General features: G+C 37.7%; 1 protein-coding gene and 1 pseudogene across 7 annotated transcripts in view; both read left to right on the top strand.

Moving 5' to 3' along the window:
• GALNT13 (polypeptide N-acetylgalactosaminyltransferase 13) overlaps nucleotides 1-21,674 on the top strand; it is a 612,881-nt gene that overhangs the window by 429,423 nt on the left and 161,784 nt on the right. The gene's annotated exons all lie outside the window — the stretch shown is intronic.
• Nucleotides 14,461-19,707, top strand: LOC126932838 (prohibitin 1-like; annotated as a pseudogene).

Genomic DNA, 21,674 nt, shown 5'->3' with positions numbered 1-21,674 from the left:
GAACCCCGAAAGATGGACAGGAATTAAATGCATAAAAAGAAAAAGAAATTGAATGAAAATTATACAAAAATAGTAATATACATTTTCATTTCCATTAATAAATAAAGAAGTGAATGATATTTTATAGGGCTTATCCAGAAATACACATTGGAAATAAGTTTTGTTGGAAAAGCAATCTAATTGAGAAAGCTTTTCTGCCTTCTTGAATAATACTATTAGATGGAAAAAAAGTACACACAAGAAAAATAAACAATTAACTTCTGAACTATGATAAAAACATTTTTGAAAATATTGTTCTTTAACAAATACAAGGATATTTTAAACATGCTAAGCAGAATGTCCCTGTATATAGCAATAAGCCAGGAATACCTGGCTTTTTAGTGAGTTTCAGTACATTAAGTAACCAATACTCTTACTAGAGACAAATGTCTAAAATGTCAACTTTGAGAAACATACTTCATTGCTGTGGCTTTCTGACCCTTCTCTGCTCATATGAACAGATATTCCATGTGCATGTTACCCTTAAAACTCTTTATAATCTTTCTGATCCCAGACATAAAGGACTTAAATTCAGCCATTTGAATTTATGGCAATAAAAACAGCTATATGAAGAATGTTAATGTGCTCAGAATTATTGAACAGAAAAGTTTGATATCCCCTTAAGGCCAAATTTCACTAGAGCCTCCCATTAAGCATGCTTAATCAAACAAAATGGTGCTGAAAATTAAGGCAATTATCCTGCTGATTTAAATTTGAAATGTCCCTGAAATATTCTAATAAAGAAATGTTTAACTTTCTTTTAAATCTAAATATATGCTGCCATGAATTGACTTTTAGCTATTTATTTTACTAATTAGGGTTTCATTTTTCTTACATGGAAAGGGAAAGTTAAAGTAAATAACTTGTAAAAAATTAGCTTTAAAATCTTAAGAAACATTTATACAGATTGGGTTTGATTAATGAGCTACAACTGCCATTAAATTCAAATGAAATGTGCAAATAAGTTTAACCCAGGGAATTTACTGGTTAATTTTAAAATGTTTGCCAGTTCTTGGGCATACTCAGTCCCTGGTCTCCTAGAACTTATGCTAGAGGGAGACCATAGACAATAAATGAGTAAGCAGAAATATTATTCTGTTAATTTCAGATGAAGACAAGTGCCTAGAAGAAAATAAAATTAGATAAAATGTTGTGAATGACAGAGGTGGAGGGTGAGGGGTAGAGAACTACATTACCTAGAGTGGTCAGAGAAACCCTCCTAGGGGACATTTGGGCTGATACCAAGATGACAGGAAGCATCTATCTATGCAAGGATTTGCAGGAGGGAACATTCAGCATAGAAAAAAATGATAAATGCAAAAGGCCTTGTGCAGCTATGAAGTGAGCTCAATTCTCCTGTTCCAAGTCTATAGGATCACAAATATCCTAAAGAACTCGGAGGGTTAAGAGAGAAGTCATCCTCTCAGAATAATGTTTAAGTTGACTGATGTTCAGCATGCAATTAATGTGTACCTATTTGCCACATAAAATCACACACTACATAATGATGTTTTGGTCAACAACGACACATATACAATGGTGGTCCCATAGTATACTACTGTATTTTTACCAAACCTTTTCTATATGTAGATATTTTTGGATACACAAATACTTACCATTGTGTTACAGTTGCCCACAGCATTCATTACAGACACATGCTTTTCAAGTTTGTAAGCTATACCATCTAGGTTTGTATAAGAACATTTTGTAATGTTCACATGATAATGAAATCACCTAATGGTGCATTCCCCAAACTGTATCCCAGTCTTTCACTGTTGCATGTACACCGAATACAGTTACAAAAGATGTACAAGAGATGTTTTTTAAGAGTTTATATTTTGATGAAGCCTTACATTTGAATAATACATAATAAATACATAATAATAAAATCATTTTACAAATATTGTTATAATGGGTCTACTATAGATTAAATATATGAGGTTTTTTCTCATTTTGTGTTTTATCTTGAATGCATTTTGTAACATTTGCATTATACTTCAGATCACCTCTAAGTATCAGTCAGCTAGCTATAAATCAACCCTCATTTTACCTATCAATCAGTATAAATAGATACACACCTAAACCTGCAATAGACCCTGTGGATGGCAAATATGCAAGGTGTGGTTCTTGATTTCATTCAGTGTGTGGTTATGTAAGACAGCAGGTAGCACCTGATAATGTACTAAGTTCTAGGTATCATTTGAACATGAAGATATAGAGTGCATTAAGTTCAAAGGAGGGAAAGATAGCTGTGGTGTACGACATTCATGGAAGAATTTATAAATAAAAAATGTAAGGGTATATGTAGTCTTGTGAAAAGAAGCAGAAAAGCAGGGCCTGGAAATCTGTGTACTCTCAGTTTACAAAGTTCTCGCTCCTGTGCTCCTTGATATAGTTTGGCTGTGTCCCCACCCAAATTTCATCTTGAATTGTAGTTCTTGTAGTCCCCACATGTCATGGAAGGGATCCAGTGGGAAGTAATTTAATCCTGGGGGTGGTTACCCCCATGCTGCTCTTGGCACTTCTCTTTGCTTGGCACTTCTCCTTGCTGCCACCATGTGAAGAAGGTCATGTTTGCTTCCCCTTCCACCATGATTATAAGTTTCCTGAAGCCTTACAAGCCTTGCTGAACAGTGAGTCAACTAAACCTCTTTCTTTATAAATTACCCAGTCTTGGGTATGTCTTTATTAGCAGCATGAGAATGGACTAATACAGTAAATTGGTACTGGGAGTGTGACACTTCTGTAAAGATATGCAAAAATGTAGAAATGACTTTGGAACTGGGTAACATGCAGAGGTTGGAAGAGTTTGGAGAGCTCAGAAGACAGGAGGATGTGGGAAAGTTTGGAAGTTCCTAGAGACTTGTTGAATGGCTTTGACCAAAATGCTGATAGTGATATGGGCAATAAAGTCCAGGCTGAGGTGGTCTCAGAGATGGCAAACTTATTGGGAACTGCAGTAAAGGTCACTCTTGCTATGCAAAGAGAGTGGCAGCATTTTGTGCGTGCCCTAGAGATCTGTGGAACTTTGAATTTGAGAGAGACAATTTAGGGTATCTGGCAGAAGAAATTTCTAAGCAGCAAAGCATTTAAAAGGAAGCAGAGCATAAAAGTTTGGAAAATTTGCAGCCTGTTGATGCAATAGAAAAGAAAAACCTATTTTCTATAGAGAAATTCAAGCCTGTTGCAGAAATCTGCATAAGTAACAAGGAGCCAAATATTAACCTCCAAGACAATGGAGAACAGATTTCCAGGTCATGTTGGAGACCTTCACAGCAGCCCTTCCCATCACAGGCCTGGAGGCCTAGGAAGGAAAAATAGTTTAGTGAGCTGAGCCCAGGGCCACCCTTGCTGTGTGCAGCCTTGGGACTTGGTGCCCTCCATCCCAGATGCTCTAACTATGGGTAAAAGGAGCCAACATACATTTCAGGCCATTTTTTAGGGGGTGAAAGCCCCAAGCCTTGGCAACTTCCACATGGTGTTAGGCCTGTGGGTTCACAGAAGTCAAGAATTGAGGTTGGGGGACTTCTGCCTAGATTTCAGAGGTTGTATGACAATGCCTGGATGTCCAGGCAGAAGTTTGCTGCAGGGGCTAAGCCATCATGCTGAACCTCTTGCTAGGGCAGTGTGGAAGGGAAATGTGGGGTGCAAGCTCCCACACAGAGTCCCCCCCTGGACATTGTCTAGTGGATCTGTGAGAAGAGGGCTACCATCCTCTAGACCCCAGAATGGTAGCTCCACCAACAGCTTGCACCGTGTACTTGGAAAAGTCATAGACATTCAACCCCAACCCATGAAAGCAGACAGGAGAGGGTCTGTCCCCTGCAAAGCCACAGGGATGGAGCTACCCAAGGCCTTAGGAGCCCACCTCTTGTATCAGTTTGACCTGGATGTGAGACGTGGAGTCAGAGAAGATCATTTTGTAACCTTAAGGTTTAATGACTGCCCTGTTGGATTTTGGACTTGCGTGGGGCCTGTCGCTTCTTTGTTTTGGCGAATTTCTCCCATTTGGAATGAGTGTATTTACCCAATGCCTGTACCTCCATTGTATCTAGGAGGTAACTAACTTGCTTTTGATTTTACAGGCTCATAGGCAGAAAGGACTTGCCTTGTCTCAGATAAGACTGTGGACTGTAGACTATGGATACTTTACTTTTTCTTTTCTTTTCTTTGTTTTCTTTTGTTTCCTTTTCTTTTCTCTTCTCTTCTTTTCTTTTATTTTCTTTTTTTTTTTTTTTTTTTTTTTTTTTTTGACAGTCTCACTCTGTTGCACAGGTTGGCATACAGTGGCACAATCTCAGCTCACTACAACCTCCTCCTCCTGGGTTCAAGCAATTCTCATGACTCAGCCTCCCAAGTAGCTGGGACTACAGGTGTGGGCCACCACATCTGGTTACTTTTTGTATTTTGAGTAGAAACGGAAAATGCAAGATCTGCATCTTCACCATATTGGCCAGGCTGGTCTTGAACTCCTGACCTCAGGTGATCCACCCACCATTGCCTCCCAAAGTGCTGGTATTAAAGGCATGAACCACTGGGCCCTGCTGGACTGTGGACTTTTGAGTTAATGCTGAAATAGGTTAAGATTTTGAGTTAATGCTGAAATGAGTTAAGATGCCTCCTCATTGGGAAGGCATGATTGCTTTTGAAATGTGATGACAGGAGATTTGAAAGGGGTGGAATGATAAGATATGGGTGTGTCCCCACCCAAATCTCATCTTGAATTGTAGTTCCCATAATCCCCACCTGTTGGAGGGATCTGGTGGGAGGTAATTTAATCATAGGGGTGGTTAGTTGAGTGCTGCTGTTCTCATGATGGTGAGTGATTCTCACAAGATCTGATGGTTTTACAAAGGGCTTTCCACCCTTTTGCTGGATGCTTTTTGCTGCTACCATGTGAAGAAGGATGTGTTTGCTTCCCCTTCCTCCACAATTGTACATTTCCTAAGGCCTTCCCAGTCTTACTGAACTGTGAGTCAATTAAACCTCTTTCCTTTATAAATTACCCAGTCTTGGGTATGTCTTTATTAGCAGCATGAGAACAGACTAATACACTCCTACTTTGTGCTTTGAGACATATCCAAGTTTAGAGTGGGACATCTGATTTCCTACCTTTTGTTTTCCCTATGGAAGATTATATGAATGAAGTATTACTAAAGCATTACATGTGTATCTTATAAAACTTAGATTTAAATGGCAGAATTAATAAAGTATTTATTAAAAATTCACTAAACTGAACCTGTTATTTTTGTATACCTATATCTGATCCCTTAAAGACATCTAGGACAAAATTACAAATCTGTTGTTTTTGTAAATGTTCAGTTAGGAAACCTACTGCATCTTGCTTGTCAAAATTAATGCATTCAAAATCAAATCTATGTATTTTTTATTAAAGAGCCAAATTTAAATCTCTATGGTAACGACTGCAATAAATGTGCAACATCTTAAGCTATGATTATATTGTCACACTTAGTGATGTCTATCTTCAGTACATGACTACCAATCGTTTCACTGTTGTTCTAGTCAACCAGAAATGTAGTTAAAAAAGGAAACCAATTATGAGATTTATTTAAATAAGACTGAACAATTTCTGCAATAACAGATTCTAGATAGTAGAACTTACTCTGAGTGTGTGAGATAATGTTGAGGGAAGAATTTCATCCAACTGTACAAAAATTGAGTGGTAAGTACCAATACTTAATTACTACTGAGAAATTAAGTATAATTGAAAAGCTAGTTGTTGATTTTCAATAGATATTTTAAATTACCCTTAAAAAATATATTCAGCCAAACAATATTTACAACATCTGCAAAATTCCAAATTTGATGCATTATAAATTCTAAAAATATTTTATAATTGCCAAGCTAACCATGTGGTTACACTGCAAATATGCCAAAATTGAAATAAACATTCTTGGTGTGGAATTATTAGCATTTCTTTACTGCCACCATGATGCACCTGCATGTGATAATATATTTCTGCATGCCGTACTCTATTATGAAAGTTCTGGCAACATTTTCCCACTTACTTACTTACCCCATAGCCTAGTAATATGTGATCCTTGCCAAAATATATTTTTCTCTATTTCAATTGGTCAACCAAATTCTATATTTACTTTTTAAAATCCTATATTGTAGTTGGTCAACCAACTTTATATTCTATATTATTAATTGGCCAATAAAAGCTATTTGCATTTGAGAAATACATCATAACTTATGGAATTCCTAAATTAAGATAAAAATCTATACAAAACTTTAAGCCTACTGTGTCACACAGTAATCCTGTAATGGTCAATTTGGATAGTAATTAGACCTGATGGAAGACTACTGCTCCTTGATCATTTCTCTGACCCTACAAGAGAAGACCTCAGGAACTGCAAGATTTATTTTCATATTTGGGGAACAAAATGGAAGTTCTTGATTTTATAAAGTTACGGAAAGTTCAAGATGTACCTAAAGCAGCTGGAAATGTGTTGCAGAGTTGAGACAAAGGATAAGGAATTAAATGGGTGTATGAGGATTGATTAATTTGCCAAGGAAGAAAATAGGCAGAGCAAAAGAGCAAGGCATGTCCTTAGGTAGCACCTACTTTAGGGGTGGGAGAAAGAAGAAAAAGTGATTGCTAAGTCAAAACTGTCAGTGAAGAACAAATAAAATGTCACAAAAACTTAGAAAGTTATGGTGATTGTCAACAGTGTCAAATGCTACAGAGAAGTCAGGAAGTAAGAATAATGTAAGCTCATAAAAAGTTTCATGAGCAGTTTCAGATGATGGATTCAAGATAGTGGAATAAAAAATGTTAAGATAATTGAGTTGTGAAAACATGTAGTGGGGGAAAAATCTTTTTAAGACATTTGCCAGCAAATAAGAACAAAAGTCATAGTAACTTTAAGGTTAAATATGAACAAAGTAATTATTTTGTATTTTCTATCATTTCATTTTATCATAAATTTTAAATATCCTCTATATTTTAGATAGGTAATATATCTAAAAATGAATAAGGAAGTATTTTTAAATACGAGGTGATATCTAAAAAGAAAAAAGAAGGGATAATTGATGAGATAAGTACCTGCAGGTATTGGACAAAAGGTATAGCAATAAAGAATATCTGCGTAACACTTAGTTTACAGTGCAGTTTTTTTTACTATGTCCTTACTAGAACACAGTGGATGAGTTCTTATTATCATCCTATTCTATAGTTGAAGTTTCTGAGCCTCAGATAAATTGTCATGTGCCTAGAAATTGGCAGGGCTAAATATTAAACTCACATCTCTTGACTCCAAGTCTAGTGCTCCCGTCATATGAGTTCAGGAGACCCAGGACAAGGGTAAACTTTAGAGAAGAGGATTGACTTTCTTTCCTAAAATGGAAAGAAGAAACTAAGGATATTTGAGACATTTAAAGGTAGAAATGAGTAGAAAATCGGGTCAGCTTTTCTTGATCTCAAGGAAAGTGGAGGCAAAAGATTATTTTCAGAGAAGATGGAATTTATGGAGCTTGATAAGAGGTGAAAAGTTTGGATTAATCACAGCTTCTTCAACAAGCATTTGAATGAACATTTGATGTTCTCTATGGAGCTACTTTTAAATTTCACAAGAATAGCATTTTGAAATACTAGTATACCAAGGAAATTATCTTTACTGGACTTTAAGCATCATATCTAGAGAAATAAACTTTGCATTCTACTCTCCTTGTTTGTGACTGATAAGTTAGCAAAGTAATATGCCAAATGTTGCTATTTCAGGGTTACTTCTTTACTCTTCTAAAGTGTGATGTAACCTCCATTGACTAGTACCAATTAATTTTTTAATAATAAACTGTCAAAAGTAGAGTATTAGTTTCCTTCTTAGGAGGTTTGTGGGTTTCTTGAATAAGTACTTAAAGTGACGTTAACATGGATATTTTTAGGTGTTTCACATTGGTTCTTGCCAAACGCTATATAGAAAAAAAAAAGAAGTGCCTGTAAGATGAGTTTTGAGAAGTACTCATAGTTTTCCGTTGACAGCATTAGAATTTTAGATATGCCCCCTAGGGAAAGTACTCATTTGAAGCAAAACTTAGAGCTTTAAAAAATAATGTCTAGGTTCTTGACAAGAAACAAAATGACTCTAGCTGATTAAAAGCCAAGAGAAAGGCATCCTGTCTATGATGATGGTGGGGGTGAGAACCTCTCAAGTCCCCTTCTTGTAGGCATGAGAGACTGTTTATTTATTGATTTATTTCACTGTCAAATGCAAACTGATGACTAGACTTTAACCTTAATATGCCCAGTTTTGACATTCACAACTAGACTGGCCTGTGAGCTACTAGAAAGCTATGTATTATTATTATCATTTTTCTATGCCCCAGAGACCAGCATTGTGCTTGACAAAGCACAAAGTAATTGACTAATATATATTTGCTGAATATATGCCAGCCAGGATCTTAGAAAAAAATTCTAGAGAGGAGACAAGTTTTCCTCTTTCCTCAAATTTATCACAATTCTCTGCCTTTGGGACACATGTGACCACTTTACAAATTACACAGGAAATTTAATTGAAACTGAAATTCTGTAACTCCAATTAGGAGAGGTGGACATTTACAGATGGAGAGACTGAAGGAAAACTTTTTCTAAGCTACCAGGTTTTCTTTTCCACTCAAGTTCTTTTTATGTATTGCTGGCATCTGTGAAAGAGCAGGAGATGCCATATATTGCAGCTGGGTACCCAGGTGGTCTACTGATATTCAAAGGGGACTGGTTTGGCATGAATTCTAGGGCAGCGTCACGCAGCTGTCATGAGCCACTCTGTGGCTAGAAGCAGCAGATGTTACTGATATCTGAAAGGCAGTCATATCATCAGATATGGGAGAAGACCAATGTAAAATGCAAAGTATCTGACCCAAATATCATTTATGAAATCACACACATTTTCCATTCAGTTTTCAAATTAACGTCCACATACAATTTTTTTTTTTCACAGTTGAGAGTAATTGATAGGCTTAATTATACAACAAGGAAAACAAAAATTCTAATAATTCTACTTTTGTTTTAATAATCACTTAAATGTACTGAAAGTACTTTCAGAGCCTCCAGGACGTATTATACCTTAAAATTGTTAATTATCGAGAGATGAAAAAGTGTTACTGTATCATATTTTGTTTCCTTTTTTCATGAGTTACTGTTCGAAACAATCTGTGCTCATTAAAAAGCAATACTTGTTTATAATGTGAAAACCTAAACATTAATTTCTTAAGCAGAAACATCTTATATTGTGCAGGATTTTTAACATCTGACAGATGGCTTTACATTTTTTATTTCTTGCCTGTTGTATTCATACATTTTATTTACACAGAGAATGGAAGATTTGCCATAATACAATCAGAACCATGTGGCTTGTGTATTGTTGATCTAAAGGACAATTGGGATTTTCTGAAATATCAGCAGCCCTAATAAGTTGTGGAGTAATGACATGTAACAATTTTTCTGATCCCAGAAAATACAGAAGGCATAAAGTGTGGTGATCAACCCTAAAAATCAGAAAACTCCAAGGCAAAGAAAGTTGTTGAAAGGCAAAAAGTGACAGTAGATTGTACATTATGAAATGTTGGCATGTGTGTTTTGGGGGTAGCTTCACTATGTTTTTAGCTGCTAGGAATGGGTTTCTGGTTTTGAGAGGGGTGGGAGATGAGATTAAAGTCTCCATCCATGATCAACACCACTTCACCATACCTCTCATACACACTGGTTCGTGCACATTTTGTTCTTAAACACATCCTCTCCTTCAATTCTACATTCAGTATATACATACCTTTGCATTCTTTCACTCTACATTTTTCTCTCCCTTTCCATGCCCCTACTCTGCCCCCGCTGCTGCTCCCTCAAAAGTCAGTTGCTAGGCCTTTGGAAAAGCAAAAGATAAACCGTGATTGAGAGACATCCTTTAAAAAAACCTACTTCAATGTCAATTTGCTAATTCCTTTAGAAAATGAGTAAGTATGAAAAGGACCATTTTGAATTTGGGGCTTTCAGGAACTTCATTACTAAATTAAGCAGAAAATACTTGATAAGGGAATATACTTGTTAAGTGGACATTTTAGAAGCAAACTGACATTGGTGGGATAAATACATGGGATGGATTCAACTCAGCATTGTCTACGTTTAATGCCAACTTTAACATCTCCAAATTACCCTAATATGGCTATGACCTGAAAAATTATCCTAAAGGGAACAAAAGTGTTCTTCTGTTTTTTCTTGTTTTTAAAACATCTGTGAGCTTTCTAAATGAGAGGAATTCCCATATTTCAGGGGGAAAAACACATTTATTGGCCGGGCATAGTGGCTCATGCCTGTAATCCCAGCACTTTGGGAGGCTGAGGCGGGTGGATCATGAGGTCAGGAGATTGAGACCATCCTGGCTAACATGGTGAAACCCCGTCTCTACTAAAAATACAAAAAAAAAAAAAAATTAGCGGGGCATGGTGGCAGGTGCCTGTAGTCCCAGCTACTTGGGAGGCTGAGGCAGGAGAATGGCGTGAACCTGGGAGGCGGAGCTTGTAGTGAGCTGAGATCGTGCCACCTCACTCCAGGCTGGGCAACAGAGCGAGACTCTATCTCAAAAAAAATAAAAAATTTATTGCCTCATAATAACTTTTATAGTGTCAGCTCCTTTATGCTTTCTCTTTTTCACAAAATCACAATCTTATTATATTCTTTTAATACAGCTAAAGTAAAATAAGCTTGCCTTAGTAGGAAAAGTTTTATTTAAATTTTGGAGGGTTTTTATCATTCTCATCATTCCCTTGCACCCTATTTAAAAAGACTAATCTAAATCATAAATATAGGGGAAAAAAACACAAAACCATCATCAACCTCATTCCTTCTTCTTCTGCATGTGAGTTTTCTAAGGACTCTCCAGATTAAATGACTTGTTCCAAATTCTACAATCAGTTTGTGTCTATTTCAAGAACAGAATCCAGCTTTCCAATTTTAAATATGATGCTTTCTTTTATTTTCCATGCAAAATATTTTGTTTAAAAAAACATTAAATTATCAAGTATTGGACAGAATCCTCAGGTGTGTTGAATCTCCCTGTGGCTTCTGGCAGGTGACCACTTAAAGGCCACAATAACTTGATGTAGAAAAATCTTCATCTTGAGATGTTATCATCACATCAGACTTCAACTCTAGCCACCACTCCCAAGTAACATAAATCTACATTACACTGTGAAGTTAAAAGTAGGTCAAGTGTCAACCAAATAACTCAAGAAGGTATTCGCTCAATCAAAATGACAATGAAGAAAAAGTGGCAAGTTTCATTTCAAGAATGCAGAGAAAATGCCTACTATAACCTTCATGCCTGTTCCATTTGAATGACTTTCATGCGTTTTGTGTTTGTGCATGCCAGTTTATCAAGGATCATAGTGCCTTCAGCATCTCAATGAAGGCCTTTTTAGGCTTTGTTTCAATTCTAAGATTTATGGGATTTGTCATCAAGCTACTTGAATTATGGAAAGTGGAGAGTTGATATACTGACAGGGATTTTTATTATTTTTGAAGCAAACAGGAATGTGGAACAATATATTTTGAAAATTAAGTCACCAGTATCTTCAAGTTTTCCCTTTACCAAAATTGAGAAAATAACAGCTGTTTTTCCTGATTCCATTACATGGTAGATACATTTTGTGTGCCTTGTGTAATTTTTCTGATTTTTCTTTATCAATATTAATAGATCAATGATCAATTATTATTGAGCTCTGATATGAGCTAAACTTTTTTTAGACTTAGCTAACACTGAGAGAATGGTATCTTTAATTTCTGATTTTTTTACTATATATAAATTATACTTCAGTTCCATAATGTAGAAACGTGATGCTTTTTCTTGAAGAGATAACGTGAGTGGGACTATAAGGCTAATATATACAAAATACACACATATACACACACGTACACACACCTATATATGTGTGTGTGTATATACACACAAACACATACCCACATCCTCACATCCACATACATATACATGAACATTTGTCTAGATGACAAACTGTAGAATTGAGAACTCAATGGGGTGATATAGAGGTAGATAGATAGTAAGTTCTATAAATCAGTGAAAACTTGAGATCAATGAAAACTATCATAGTCAAAAACTGTTTACAGGAAGAAAACAAATGTGGGCTGTGCCTAATAGGGAGGACATAATAGGTAAGGGAAAGTACATATATTATTTTATTTTTATGTTTATTTGTAATTAACACACAATAACTGTGTATATTTGTAAGATACATTGTATTGTTACATCTATGTATACATTATAGAAAGAGCCAATCAAGTCAATTAACATATCCACCACCTCCCAAACTTATTTTTATATGTGTGGTGAGATGTTAAAATTATACTATTTAAGCAATTTTGAAATACACAATACACCCCGTCTCTACCAAAAAAAATACAAAAATTAGCCGTGAGCAGTGGCGGGCTCCTGTAGTCCCAGCTACACGGGAGGCTGAGGCAGGAGAATGGCGTAAACCCGGGAGGCGGAGCTTGCAGTGAGTGGAGATCGCGCCACTGCACTCCAGCCTGGGCGACAGAGCGAGACTCCTTCTCAAAAGAAAAAAAAAAAAAAAAAAAAAGAAATACACAATACATCATCATTAACTGTGGTCGCCCTGCAGTGCAACAGATCACTAAAACTTATTCTGCCAGTCTAACTGAAATTTTTTATCCTTTAACCAACATCTTCTCTTTCCCCATCTCTCCCTGATTCCCTATAATCTACTTTCTCTTTCTATAAGATTGACTGTTCTAGATTCCTCACGTAAGTAAATTTATAAAATATTTATCTTTCGGTGCCTTGCTTATTTCATTTAGCATAATGTGCTCCAGTTCCATCCATATTATCACAAATAACATAATTCCCTTCCTTTCTTCAGCTGTATAACATGCCATTGTATGTGTGTGTGGGTGGGTGTGTGTGTGTGTGTGTGTGTGTATTTTCTTTATCCATCCAGCCATTGATGGGTACTTTGGTTGCATCCGTATTTTGGCTATTCTGAATAATGCTGAAATCCACATGAGAATGCAGATATCTCCTTCTTATATGAATTTCAATTCCCTTGAATATATACCCAGAAGTGGGATTGCTGGATCATATGGTAATTCCAGTTTTAGCTTATTGAGGAACCGTCAAACTATCTCCCAAAATAGCTGTACAAATTTACATTTCCGCAACAGTGTACAAGGGTTCCCTTTTCTCCACATCCTCATGTGGAGAATGAGGATTCGGAGAATTACTGTGAAATATAACACTTATTATCATTCTTCTTTTTATAATAGCCATTCTAATAGATGTGAGGTGGTACCTCATGTGGTTTTAATTTCCCTGTCTTTAATGATTAGTGATGTTGCACATTTTTTCACATATGTTAGCAATTCCTATCTTTTTTTGAGAATCATCTGTTCATATCATTTGCCTATTTTTAAATTGGGTTATTAGTATTTTTGCTATTAAGTTTTTTGAAGTCTTTATTTTTGATACTAGCTCTTTATCAGACATATGGTTTGCATATATTTTGTCCCAATCCATGAGTTGTCTCCTCACTCTGTTGCTTCCTTTGTTATGGAAGAGCTTTTTAGTTTGATGCAATTTAATTTGTCTCTTTTTACTTTTGTTGCCTATACTTTTGGAGTCCTAGCCAAGATATCATCGCCCAGACTAATATCGTGGAGTTTGTTCCCCATGTTTTCTTTGAGTAACTTTACACTTTCAAGTCTGATATTTAAGTTTATATTTTATCCAATTTGAGTTGATGTTTGTGTACGGTGTGAAATAGTACAGTTCATTATTCTGCATGTGGATATCAAGTTTTCTCAATGTCACATATTAAAGACACTCTCTTTCCCTCATTATGTGTTCTTGCCACCTCTGTTGAAAATCAATTTATAAATACTTGGGTTTATTTCTGGGCTTTTAATTCTGTTCTACTGGTCTATGTGTTTGTTTTTATGCCAGTCCCACGCTTTTTTGATTTATAATAGCTTTATAGTATATTTTGAAATCAGGAAATGTGATGCTCCAGCTTTGCTCTTTTTGTTCAAAATTGCTTTGGATATTCAGAGTCTTCTCTGCTTCCATATGAACTTGAGGATTATCTTTTATATTCCTGTGAAAATAACATTGCAATTTTGATAGGTTTTGCATGAAATCTGTAGATCACTTTAGGTAGTATGAATTCTACCGACATTATCTGACTATGAGATATATTTTTATTTATCTATGTCTTCAGTTTTTTAATCAATGTTTTATAATTTTCAATAAACACATCTTTCATCTCCTTGGCTAAATTTACTCCTAAGTATTTTTTATGTTATTGTAAATGGGATTGTTATTTTCCATTTCTTTTTAAGATAGCTCATTATTAGTGTGTAGAAATACCAGTGATTTTTATATTTTGATTTTGTAAACTACAAATTTGTTTATCAGTTCTAACAGTTTTTTTGGTGGAGCTTTTAGGGTTTTCTACATATAAGATCATATCATCAGCAAACAGAGATAATTTCACTTCTCTCTTTCATATATGATATCTTTAGCTTATTCTTGCCTAAATGCTTTAGCTAGGACTTCAAGTACTATGCCGAATATAAGTGGCAAGATTGAGCATTCTTGTTGCTGACCTTACACGACAAGCTTTCAGCATTTCACTGTTGAGTCTGATGTTAGCTGTGACCTTATTATACACGGCTTTTATTGCATTGAGGTACATTTATTGTACACCTAGTTTTTGAGAGTTTTTAACATAAAGGGATATTGAATTTGTCAAAATTTTTTTCTGCTTCTACTCAGATGATCATGTGCTTTGAGTTATTCATTTTGTTAGACATGCCTTACAAGAAATACTAAAAGGAGTTCTTCAACCTGAAGGAAAAAGTACCACTAGGTAGAAACAAAAAAATATAAAAATATGGTCAGAGTGGAAGCAGGTGTGAGAGGGTCCAGCAGAAGGAAACATGGCTGCCAGTATGTTTGAGTCCATTAGTAAGTTTGGCCTGGCCTTAGCTGTTGTAGGAGGCGTGGTGAACTTTGCCTTGTACAGTGTGGATGCTGGACACAGAGCTGCCATCTTTGACTGATTCTGTGGCATACAGGACATTGTGGTAGGGGAAGGGACTAACTTTCTCATCCCATGGGTACAGAAACCAATTTTCTTTAACTGCTGTCCTCAACCATGCTATATGCCAGTCATCACTGGTAGCAAAGATTTACAGAATGTCAACATCACACTTTGTATCCTCTTCTGGCCTGTTGCTAGCCAGTTTGTTCACATCTTCACCAGCATCGGAGAGGACTACAATGACTGTGTGCTGCTGTCCATCACTACCAAAACCCTCAAGTTAGTGGTGGCTCACTTTGTTGCAGGATAACTGACCACCCAAAGAGAGCTGGTCTCCAGGTAGGTGAGTGATGACCTTACAGGGCAAGCAGCCACCTTTGGGCTCATCCTGGATGACGTGTCCTTCACACATCAGGAGTTTGCAGGAGTTTGCAGAAGCAGTGGAAGCCAAACAGGTGGCTCAGCAGGAAGCAGAGAGGGCCAGATTTGTGGTGGAAAAGGCTGAGCATCAGAAAAAGGCAGCCATCATCTCTGCCGATGACAACTCCAAGGCAGCAGAGCTGATCCCCAACTCACTGGCCACGGCAGGGATAGCCTGATTGAGCTGTGTAAGCTGGAACTTGTGAGACATTACATACCAGCTCTCATACTCTGGGAGCGTCACCTACCTGCCTGTGGGGCAGTCCGTGCTCTGTGCTCCTCCAGCTGCTCCAGTGAGGGCCCAGCCTGTCTTTACCCCTGAGGGTCAACTGGGCCACAGCCCAGTGATTCTTAATGATGCCTTCCTTTTGCCCCAACCCAGATTGGATTATTTCCAATGACCTGTTTTCTAGTTCATCAATCCTTCTTCTGCTTGTTCTACTTGCCTGTTGAACTCCTCTTTTGAATTGTTATTATTATATTCTTCAGCTCAATAATTCCTGTTTGGTGTTAACTAATATTTCCTATCTCCATTTTAAAGTTCAGTTTGTTCATACGTTTCTCTCCACACCTCAGTGATCATCTTTATGACTGTTCTTTTGAACTGCCTATCGAGTAAATTCTATGTCTCCATTTCATCAGGGTTGGCTTCTAGAGATTTATCTTATCATTTATTTGAAATATGTTTTCATATTTCTTCATTTTCCTTGACTTTATGTGGGATTCAGTACCTTAGATGAAAGAACCACCTCTCCCAGTCTTGCTAGATTGGTCTTGTGTTGGAGATATTCCTCCCAATTAGCATGGCTGGAGATTCTAGGTGCCTGAAAACACTTTGTTTGTCTAATCCATTTTGCTTTCATTGGCCCCTGTGTTATTCCATTCTCACACTACTAGTAAAGACATACCCAAGACTGGGTAATTTATAAAGGAAAGAGATTTAATTGACTCACAGTTCCACATGACTGGGGAGGCCTCACAATCATGGTGGAAGGCAAAGGAGGAGGAAAGTGACATGCCTGGAGGCAGGCAAGAGAGCTTGTATAGGATAATGCCCCTTTACAAAACATCAGATCTCATGAGAATTACTCACTGTCACAAGAACAGCAGCATGAGGGTAACCACCCCCATGATTCAAGTACCTCCCACCAGGTTCCTCCCACAACATGTGGGAATCATGGGAGCTACAATTCAAGATGATATTTGTGGGGAGACAGAGCCAAACCATATTGTTCCACCCCGGCCCCTCCCAAATCTCATGTCCTCACATTTCAAAATCAATCATGCCTTCCCAACAGTCCCCCAAAGTCTTAACTCATTTCAACATTAGTTCAAAAGTCCGCAGTCCAAAGTCTCATCTGAGACAAGCCAAGTCCTTTCTGCCTATGAGCCTGTAAAATCAAAAACAAGTTGGATACTTCCTAAATACAATGGGGGTACAGTCATTCAGAAAATACAGCTGTTCCAAATAGGAGAAAATGGCCCAAATGAATAGGCCTGCAGGCTTCATGCAAGTCTGAGATCCAGTGGGGCAGTCAAATCTTAAAGCTCCAAAATGATTCCCTTTAACTCCATGTCTCACATCCAGGTCTTGCTGATGCAAGAGGTAGGTTCCCTTGGTCTTGCGCAGCTCCACCATTGTAATTTTACACATCCTCTGAAACCTACTCAGAGGTTCCCAAACCTCAATTCTTGACTTCTGTGCACCCACAAGCCCAACACCATGTGTAAGCCACCAAAGCTTGGGGCTTACACACTCTAAAGCAACAGTCTGAACTCTATACTGGCCCCTTTTAGCCATGGCTGGGATGCAGAGTATCAAGTCCCAAGACTGCACAAAGCAACTAGGCTGGCCTATGAAAAAAATTTTTTGTCCTAAGTCTCCAGGCTTGTGATGGTACCAATTGACTATATTAGTCCATTCTCATGCTGCTAATAAAGAAATACCCGAGATTAGATAATTTATAAAGGAAAGGGGTTTAATTAACTCACAGTTCCACATGGCTGGGAGGCCTCACAAAATGGCAGAAGGCAAAGGAGGAGCAAAAGCACATCTTACAAGGCAGCAGGCGAGAGAGTTTGTGCAGGGGAACTCCCCTTGATAAAACCATCAGATCTCATGAGACTTATTCACTTTCAAGAGAACAGCATGGGAAAAACCCAACCCCATGATTCAATTACCTCCCACTGGGTTCCTCCCGCAACACATGGGAATCATGGGAGCTGCAATTCAAAATGTGATTTGGGTGGGGACACAGCCAAAGCATATAAATCCCCAAGAAATTAGTGATTGCCAAGTCATGCTATTGCCTTGAGAGAGCTGGAATAGAAGACAGTCTCTTGGGATTCAGCTAGAGAGGCTAGGGTGTTAGATGTGTGTTCCAGTTTCTTCTTTTCTTGCAGAGAAGCTGAGAGCCAAAGTTTATGTCCCACTTATTCTGTCCTTCACCAAGGAGACAGTCTGAAGCAGCTGCCTCTGCTCATAATCAGAATGCTCACTTTGAGTTTAGTGAGAGAGATGCTGAACATTTTCAAGTTTAAAAGTCTTTTCTTGTTCCCTGTGGTCTAGGAGACTTAGGAGTGCAGAGCTCTGTCGACTCCTATACCTAGGTGATTTAGGAGCCAGTCCCTTGGGTAAAGGCTATAAAAGTTGGGGCACTCAATGCATGCAGAAGCCACTCACAGTGCGAGTGTGCATATCTAGATTTACTGCTGGGGCAAACCAGGGAAAAATATGCAGGGAGAGCCCACGCTCCCATTCAAACAAGTGGAAGTCTCACACCCTTCTAGCAGGGGAAGAATGTAGTCCAGAATTATCACTGAAACAAAGCAGGGAAGAAGGTGCAGAGAATGCCTACTTTTCCAATCAGGAATGAAGAGGTCCCCCAGTCTCTCTCTAATGAGAGATTGCAGAAATTTATCTTAAAAGCAAGGCAAGGAAGGAAGCAAGGGGAGTGCCCACTCTCCTATTAAAGCAAGCAGAACTTTTACACCTCTCTTGTAGGAGTAGACTGAGATTACAGAAATTTATCTTAGGAGCAAGCCCGAGAAGAAGGTACACACAGGACATGCCTTGCTTTCTGTTTAAGCTGGAGAAGGTTTATTCTTCATTTGCTATGTAGGTTCCCAGATACTGGCTTGTTAAAAGGCCAGAACCACAGGAAGCTGATGGGAAAGCCTGAGACCAACTTTGGGGGAATTTAGAAGCTGGGCCAATCCTGAGTGCTGTATCTGCTAGGAGGGCTCATGTGTTTCAAACCTTTTGTTTTCTTTTCTTTTATGCTTGAGATAAATCTTCTGATGCTCTCTCCCTGTGGCTCATCAAGCATGGGGATTGAAGAGCCAAGCCCTCTGTAGAGACTGCAAAAGTTGGCACTTTATGTGTGGTACAAGCCCCTTACCCCTCAGGAAGAAGCTGGTAGTTGAGATTTTTCTTCTCATTGTAAGGCTCTGTGGTCAGGGTGGAGCTAGTGTATGAGTGTATTTCTGCTTTCAGTATCCATTTTGATGTGACTATTTCTCAGTAGTCTGGCATGTGGGGATCTTTCATTTGGATTTTGGCTTTCTCTTGGAGAGAACTGACTTATGTTTAGTTGTATACTAGATGTGCCTGTGGGATGAGGGGTAGCCCAGAGCCTGCTCTTTCAACATGTTGCTGACATACCCTCATACATTATTTCTTAATTTTAATTTCCCAAATTGTGTCAAGTTATTAAATTCCTATTTCATTGCCATCATCTTGGGCAAAGTCATTATCATCTCTATTCTAGATTGTTGCCGTAACTCCTCAATAAATCACTCGTTTACTCCATTCCAATTCATTTGCCAAATAAAAGGTAAGTATCTTTATGTGAATTAGGTTGCCTTAATCCTCATAACAATGTTCTTTTACTAGGATTGCTGGGCTAGATTCTTCTAGTTTAATTTTATTATCTGAGACCCAAATCATAGAAAAATGACATAACTGAGGTCACCCAGCTAGTAAGTTGCAGAGCTAGGATATAATATCAGGAGCTATAGCCTCTACTCATAATCATTGTGCTATATGGTCTCCATTGTATATTATTGTTGTTTGTTTTCATTATGACTATATTGAAGAATGACTTTGGGCTGGGGGCAGTGGCTCATGCCTGTAATCCCAGCACTTTGGGAGGCTGAGGCAGGCGGATCACGAGGTCAGGTGATCGAGACCACGGTGAAACCCCGTCTCTACTAAAAATACAAAAAAAATTAGCTGAGCATGGTGCATGGTGGTGGGCACTCGTAGTCCCAGCTACTCGGGAGGCTGAGGCAGGAGAATGGCGTGAACCCGGGAGGCGGAGATTGCAGTGAGCGGTGATCGCGCCACTGCACTCCAGCCTGGGTGACAGAGCGAGACTCCGTCTCAACAAAAGAATGACTTTGTGCCAGACATAGTATGTTTATGGGTTAGGGGAAAGATAAAGATTAATATAAAAACAAGCAGTTGCATGAATTTGGTACAACAGCTGTAAAATTAGAAACAATAGTAGCACTAGAACTGAGATTGCAAAGTGGAGCTTATGAAGTTTATGAACTTTAATTAAAATGTCACTGATGTAGGTGCCAAAAACCATGAAAAGGATGAAGTATGTTAGTTAATTGTCTCCTAGCAGGGGAAAGAAAATAGAGTAGATTATCAAATGAGCAATGGGCATTTTACATTTTGATTAAGAACCTTCTCCATCATAAGACATTTATAAAAATATCTGGGAACAAAGACAAGTTTTAATTCCCTGTGGATGATAGGATAGTTTATATTGTATACATGATCAAATTTACTTGAAAGAGATAAAATATAAAATATTAATCTGTTGAAAGCCTAGAAAATAACAATCGGATATACTCAGTGATACAAAGTAATTCAGATGTCACTTGTTCATGTGAATGAGATATCATGTTTTATTCAGCTTATAGTGTTTGTTCAGACATTGTAAAATAATTTCAGGGAATAAAATGCAGTATTCTAATTAGAAGCTAATAGACTATTCTTTTAGACTCCACACAATGTACATAACTCCTGGACACTGATGTTGTAATTTTAAAGAAACACAACATTTTTAAGACCTGAATAAAATTCTTTTTAAAAAGCAAGAATGAGCTAATAATCTATAGATGTTGATTTCCCTGAGAAATTATGGCAATAAAAGTTAAATAATATCCAAGTATCATTTTACTTCATCCCATATCAAGTGCCAGACATAGTTCCTTGTTCCTTTACACATAAAATCTTATTAGGGTCTTGGAAGTAGTCATTATTATTCCCACTTTCCATTGGGAAAGTTAAGGCCTAAAAGACTTAAATAATAATTTTCACAAGTATACATAGTACGTGACAGAGCCAGTAGAGAAATTCTGTTTGCTTATTTCATAGCCCAAGTTTTTGTTTTTTGTTTTTATTATACTTTAAGTTCTAGGGTACATGTGCATAAGGTGCAGGTTTGTTACATATGTATACTTGTGCCGTGTTGGTGTGCTGCACCCATCAACTCATCAGCACCCATCAACTCGTCATTTACATCAGGTATAACTCCCAGTGCAATCCCTCCCTGCTTCCCCTTCCCCGTGATAGGCCCCAGTGTGTGATGTTCCCCTTCCCAAGTCCAAGTGATCTCATTGTTCAGTTCCCACCTATGAGTGAGAACATGCGGTGTTTGGTTTTCTGTTCTTGCGATACTTTGCTGAGAATGATGGTTTCCGGCTGTATCCATGTCCCTACAAAGGACACAAACTCATCCTTTTTTATGGCTGCATAGTATTCCATGGTGTATATGTGCCACATTTTCTTAATACAGTCTGTCACTGATGGACATTTGGGTTGATTCCAAGTCTTTGCTATTGTGAATAGTGCTGCAATAAACATACGTGTGCATGTGTCTTTATAGCAGCATGATTTATAATCCTTTGGGTATATACCCAGTAACGGGATGGCTGGGTCATATGGTACTTCTAGTTCTAGATCCTTGAGGAATCGCCATACTGTTTTCCATAATGGTTGAACTAGTTTACAATCCCACCAACAGTGTAAAAGTGTTCCTATTTCTCCACATCCTCTCCAGCACCTGTTGTTTCCTGACTTTTGAATGATTGCCATTCTTACTGGTGTGAGA

This window comes from Macaca thibetana, chromosome 12, assembly GCF_024542745.1.
Source record: "Macaca thibetana thibetana isolate TM-01 chromosome 12, ASM2454274v1, whole genome shotgun sequence".
NCBI lineage: Eukaryota > Metazoa > Chordata > Mammalia > Primates > Cercopithecidae > Macaca > Macaca thibetana.
This window is presented reverse-complemented; position numbering and strand designations above follow the sequence as displayed.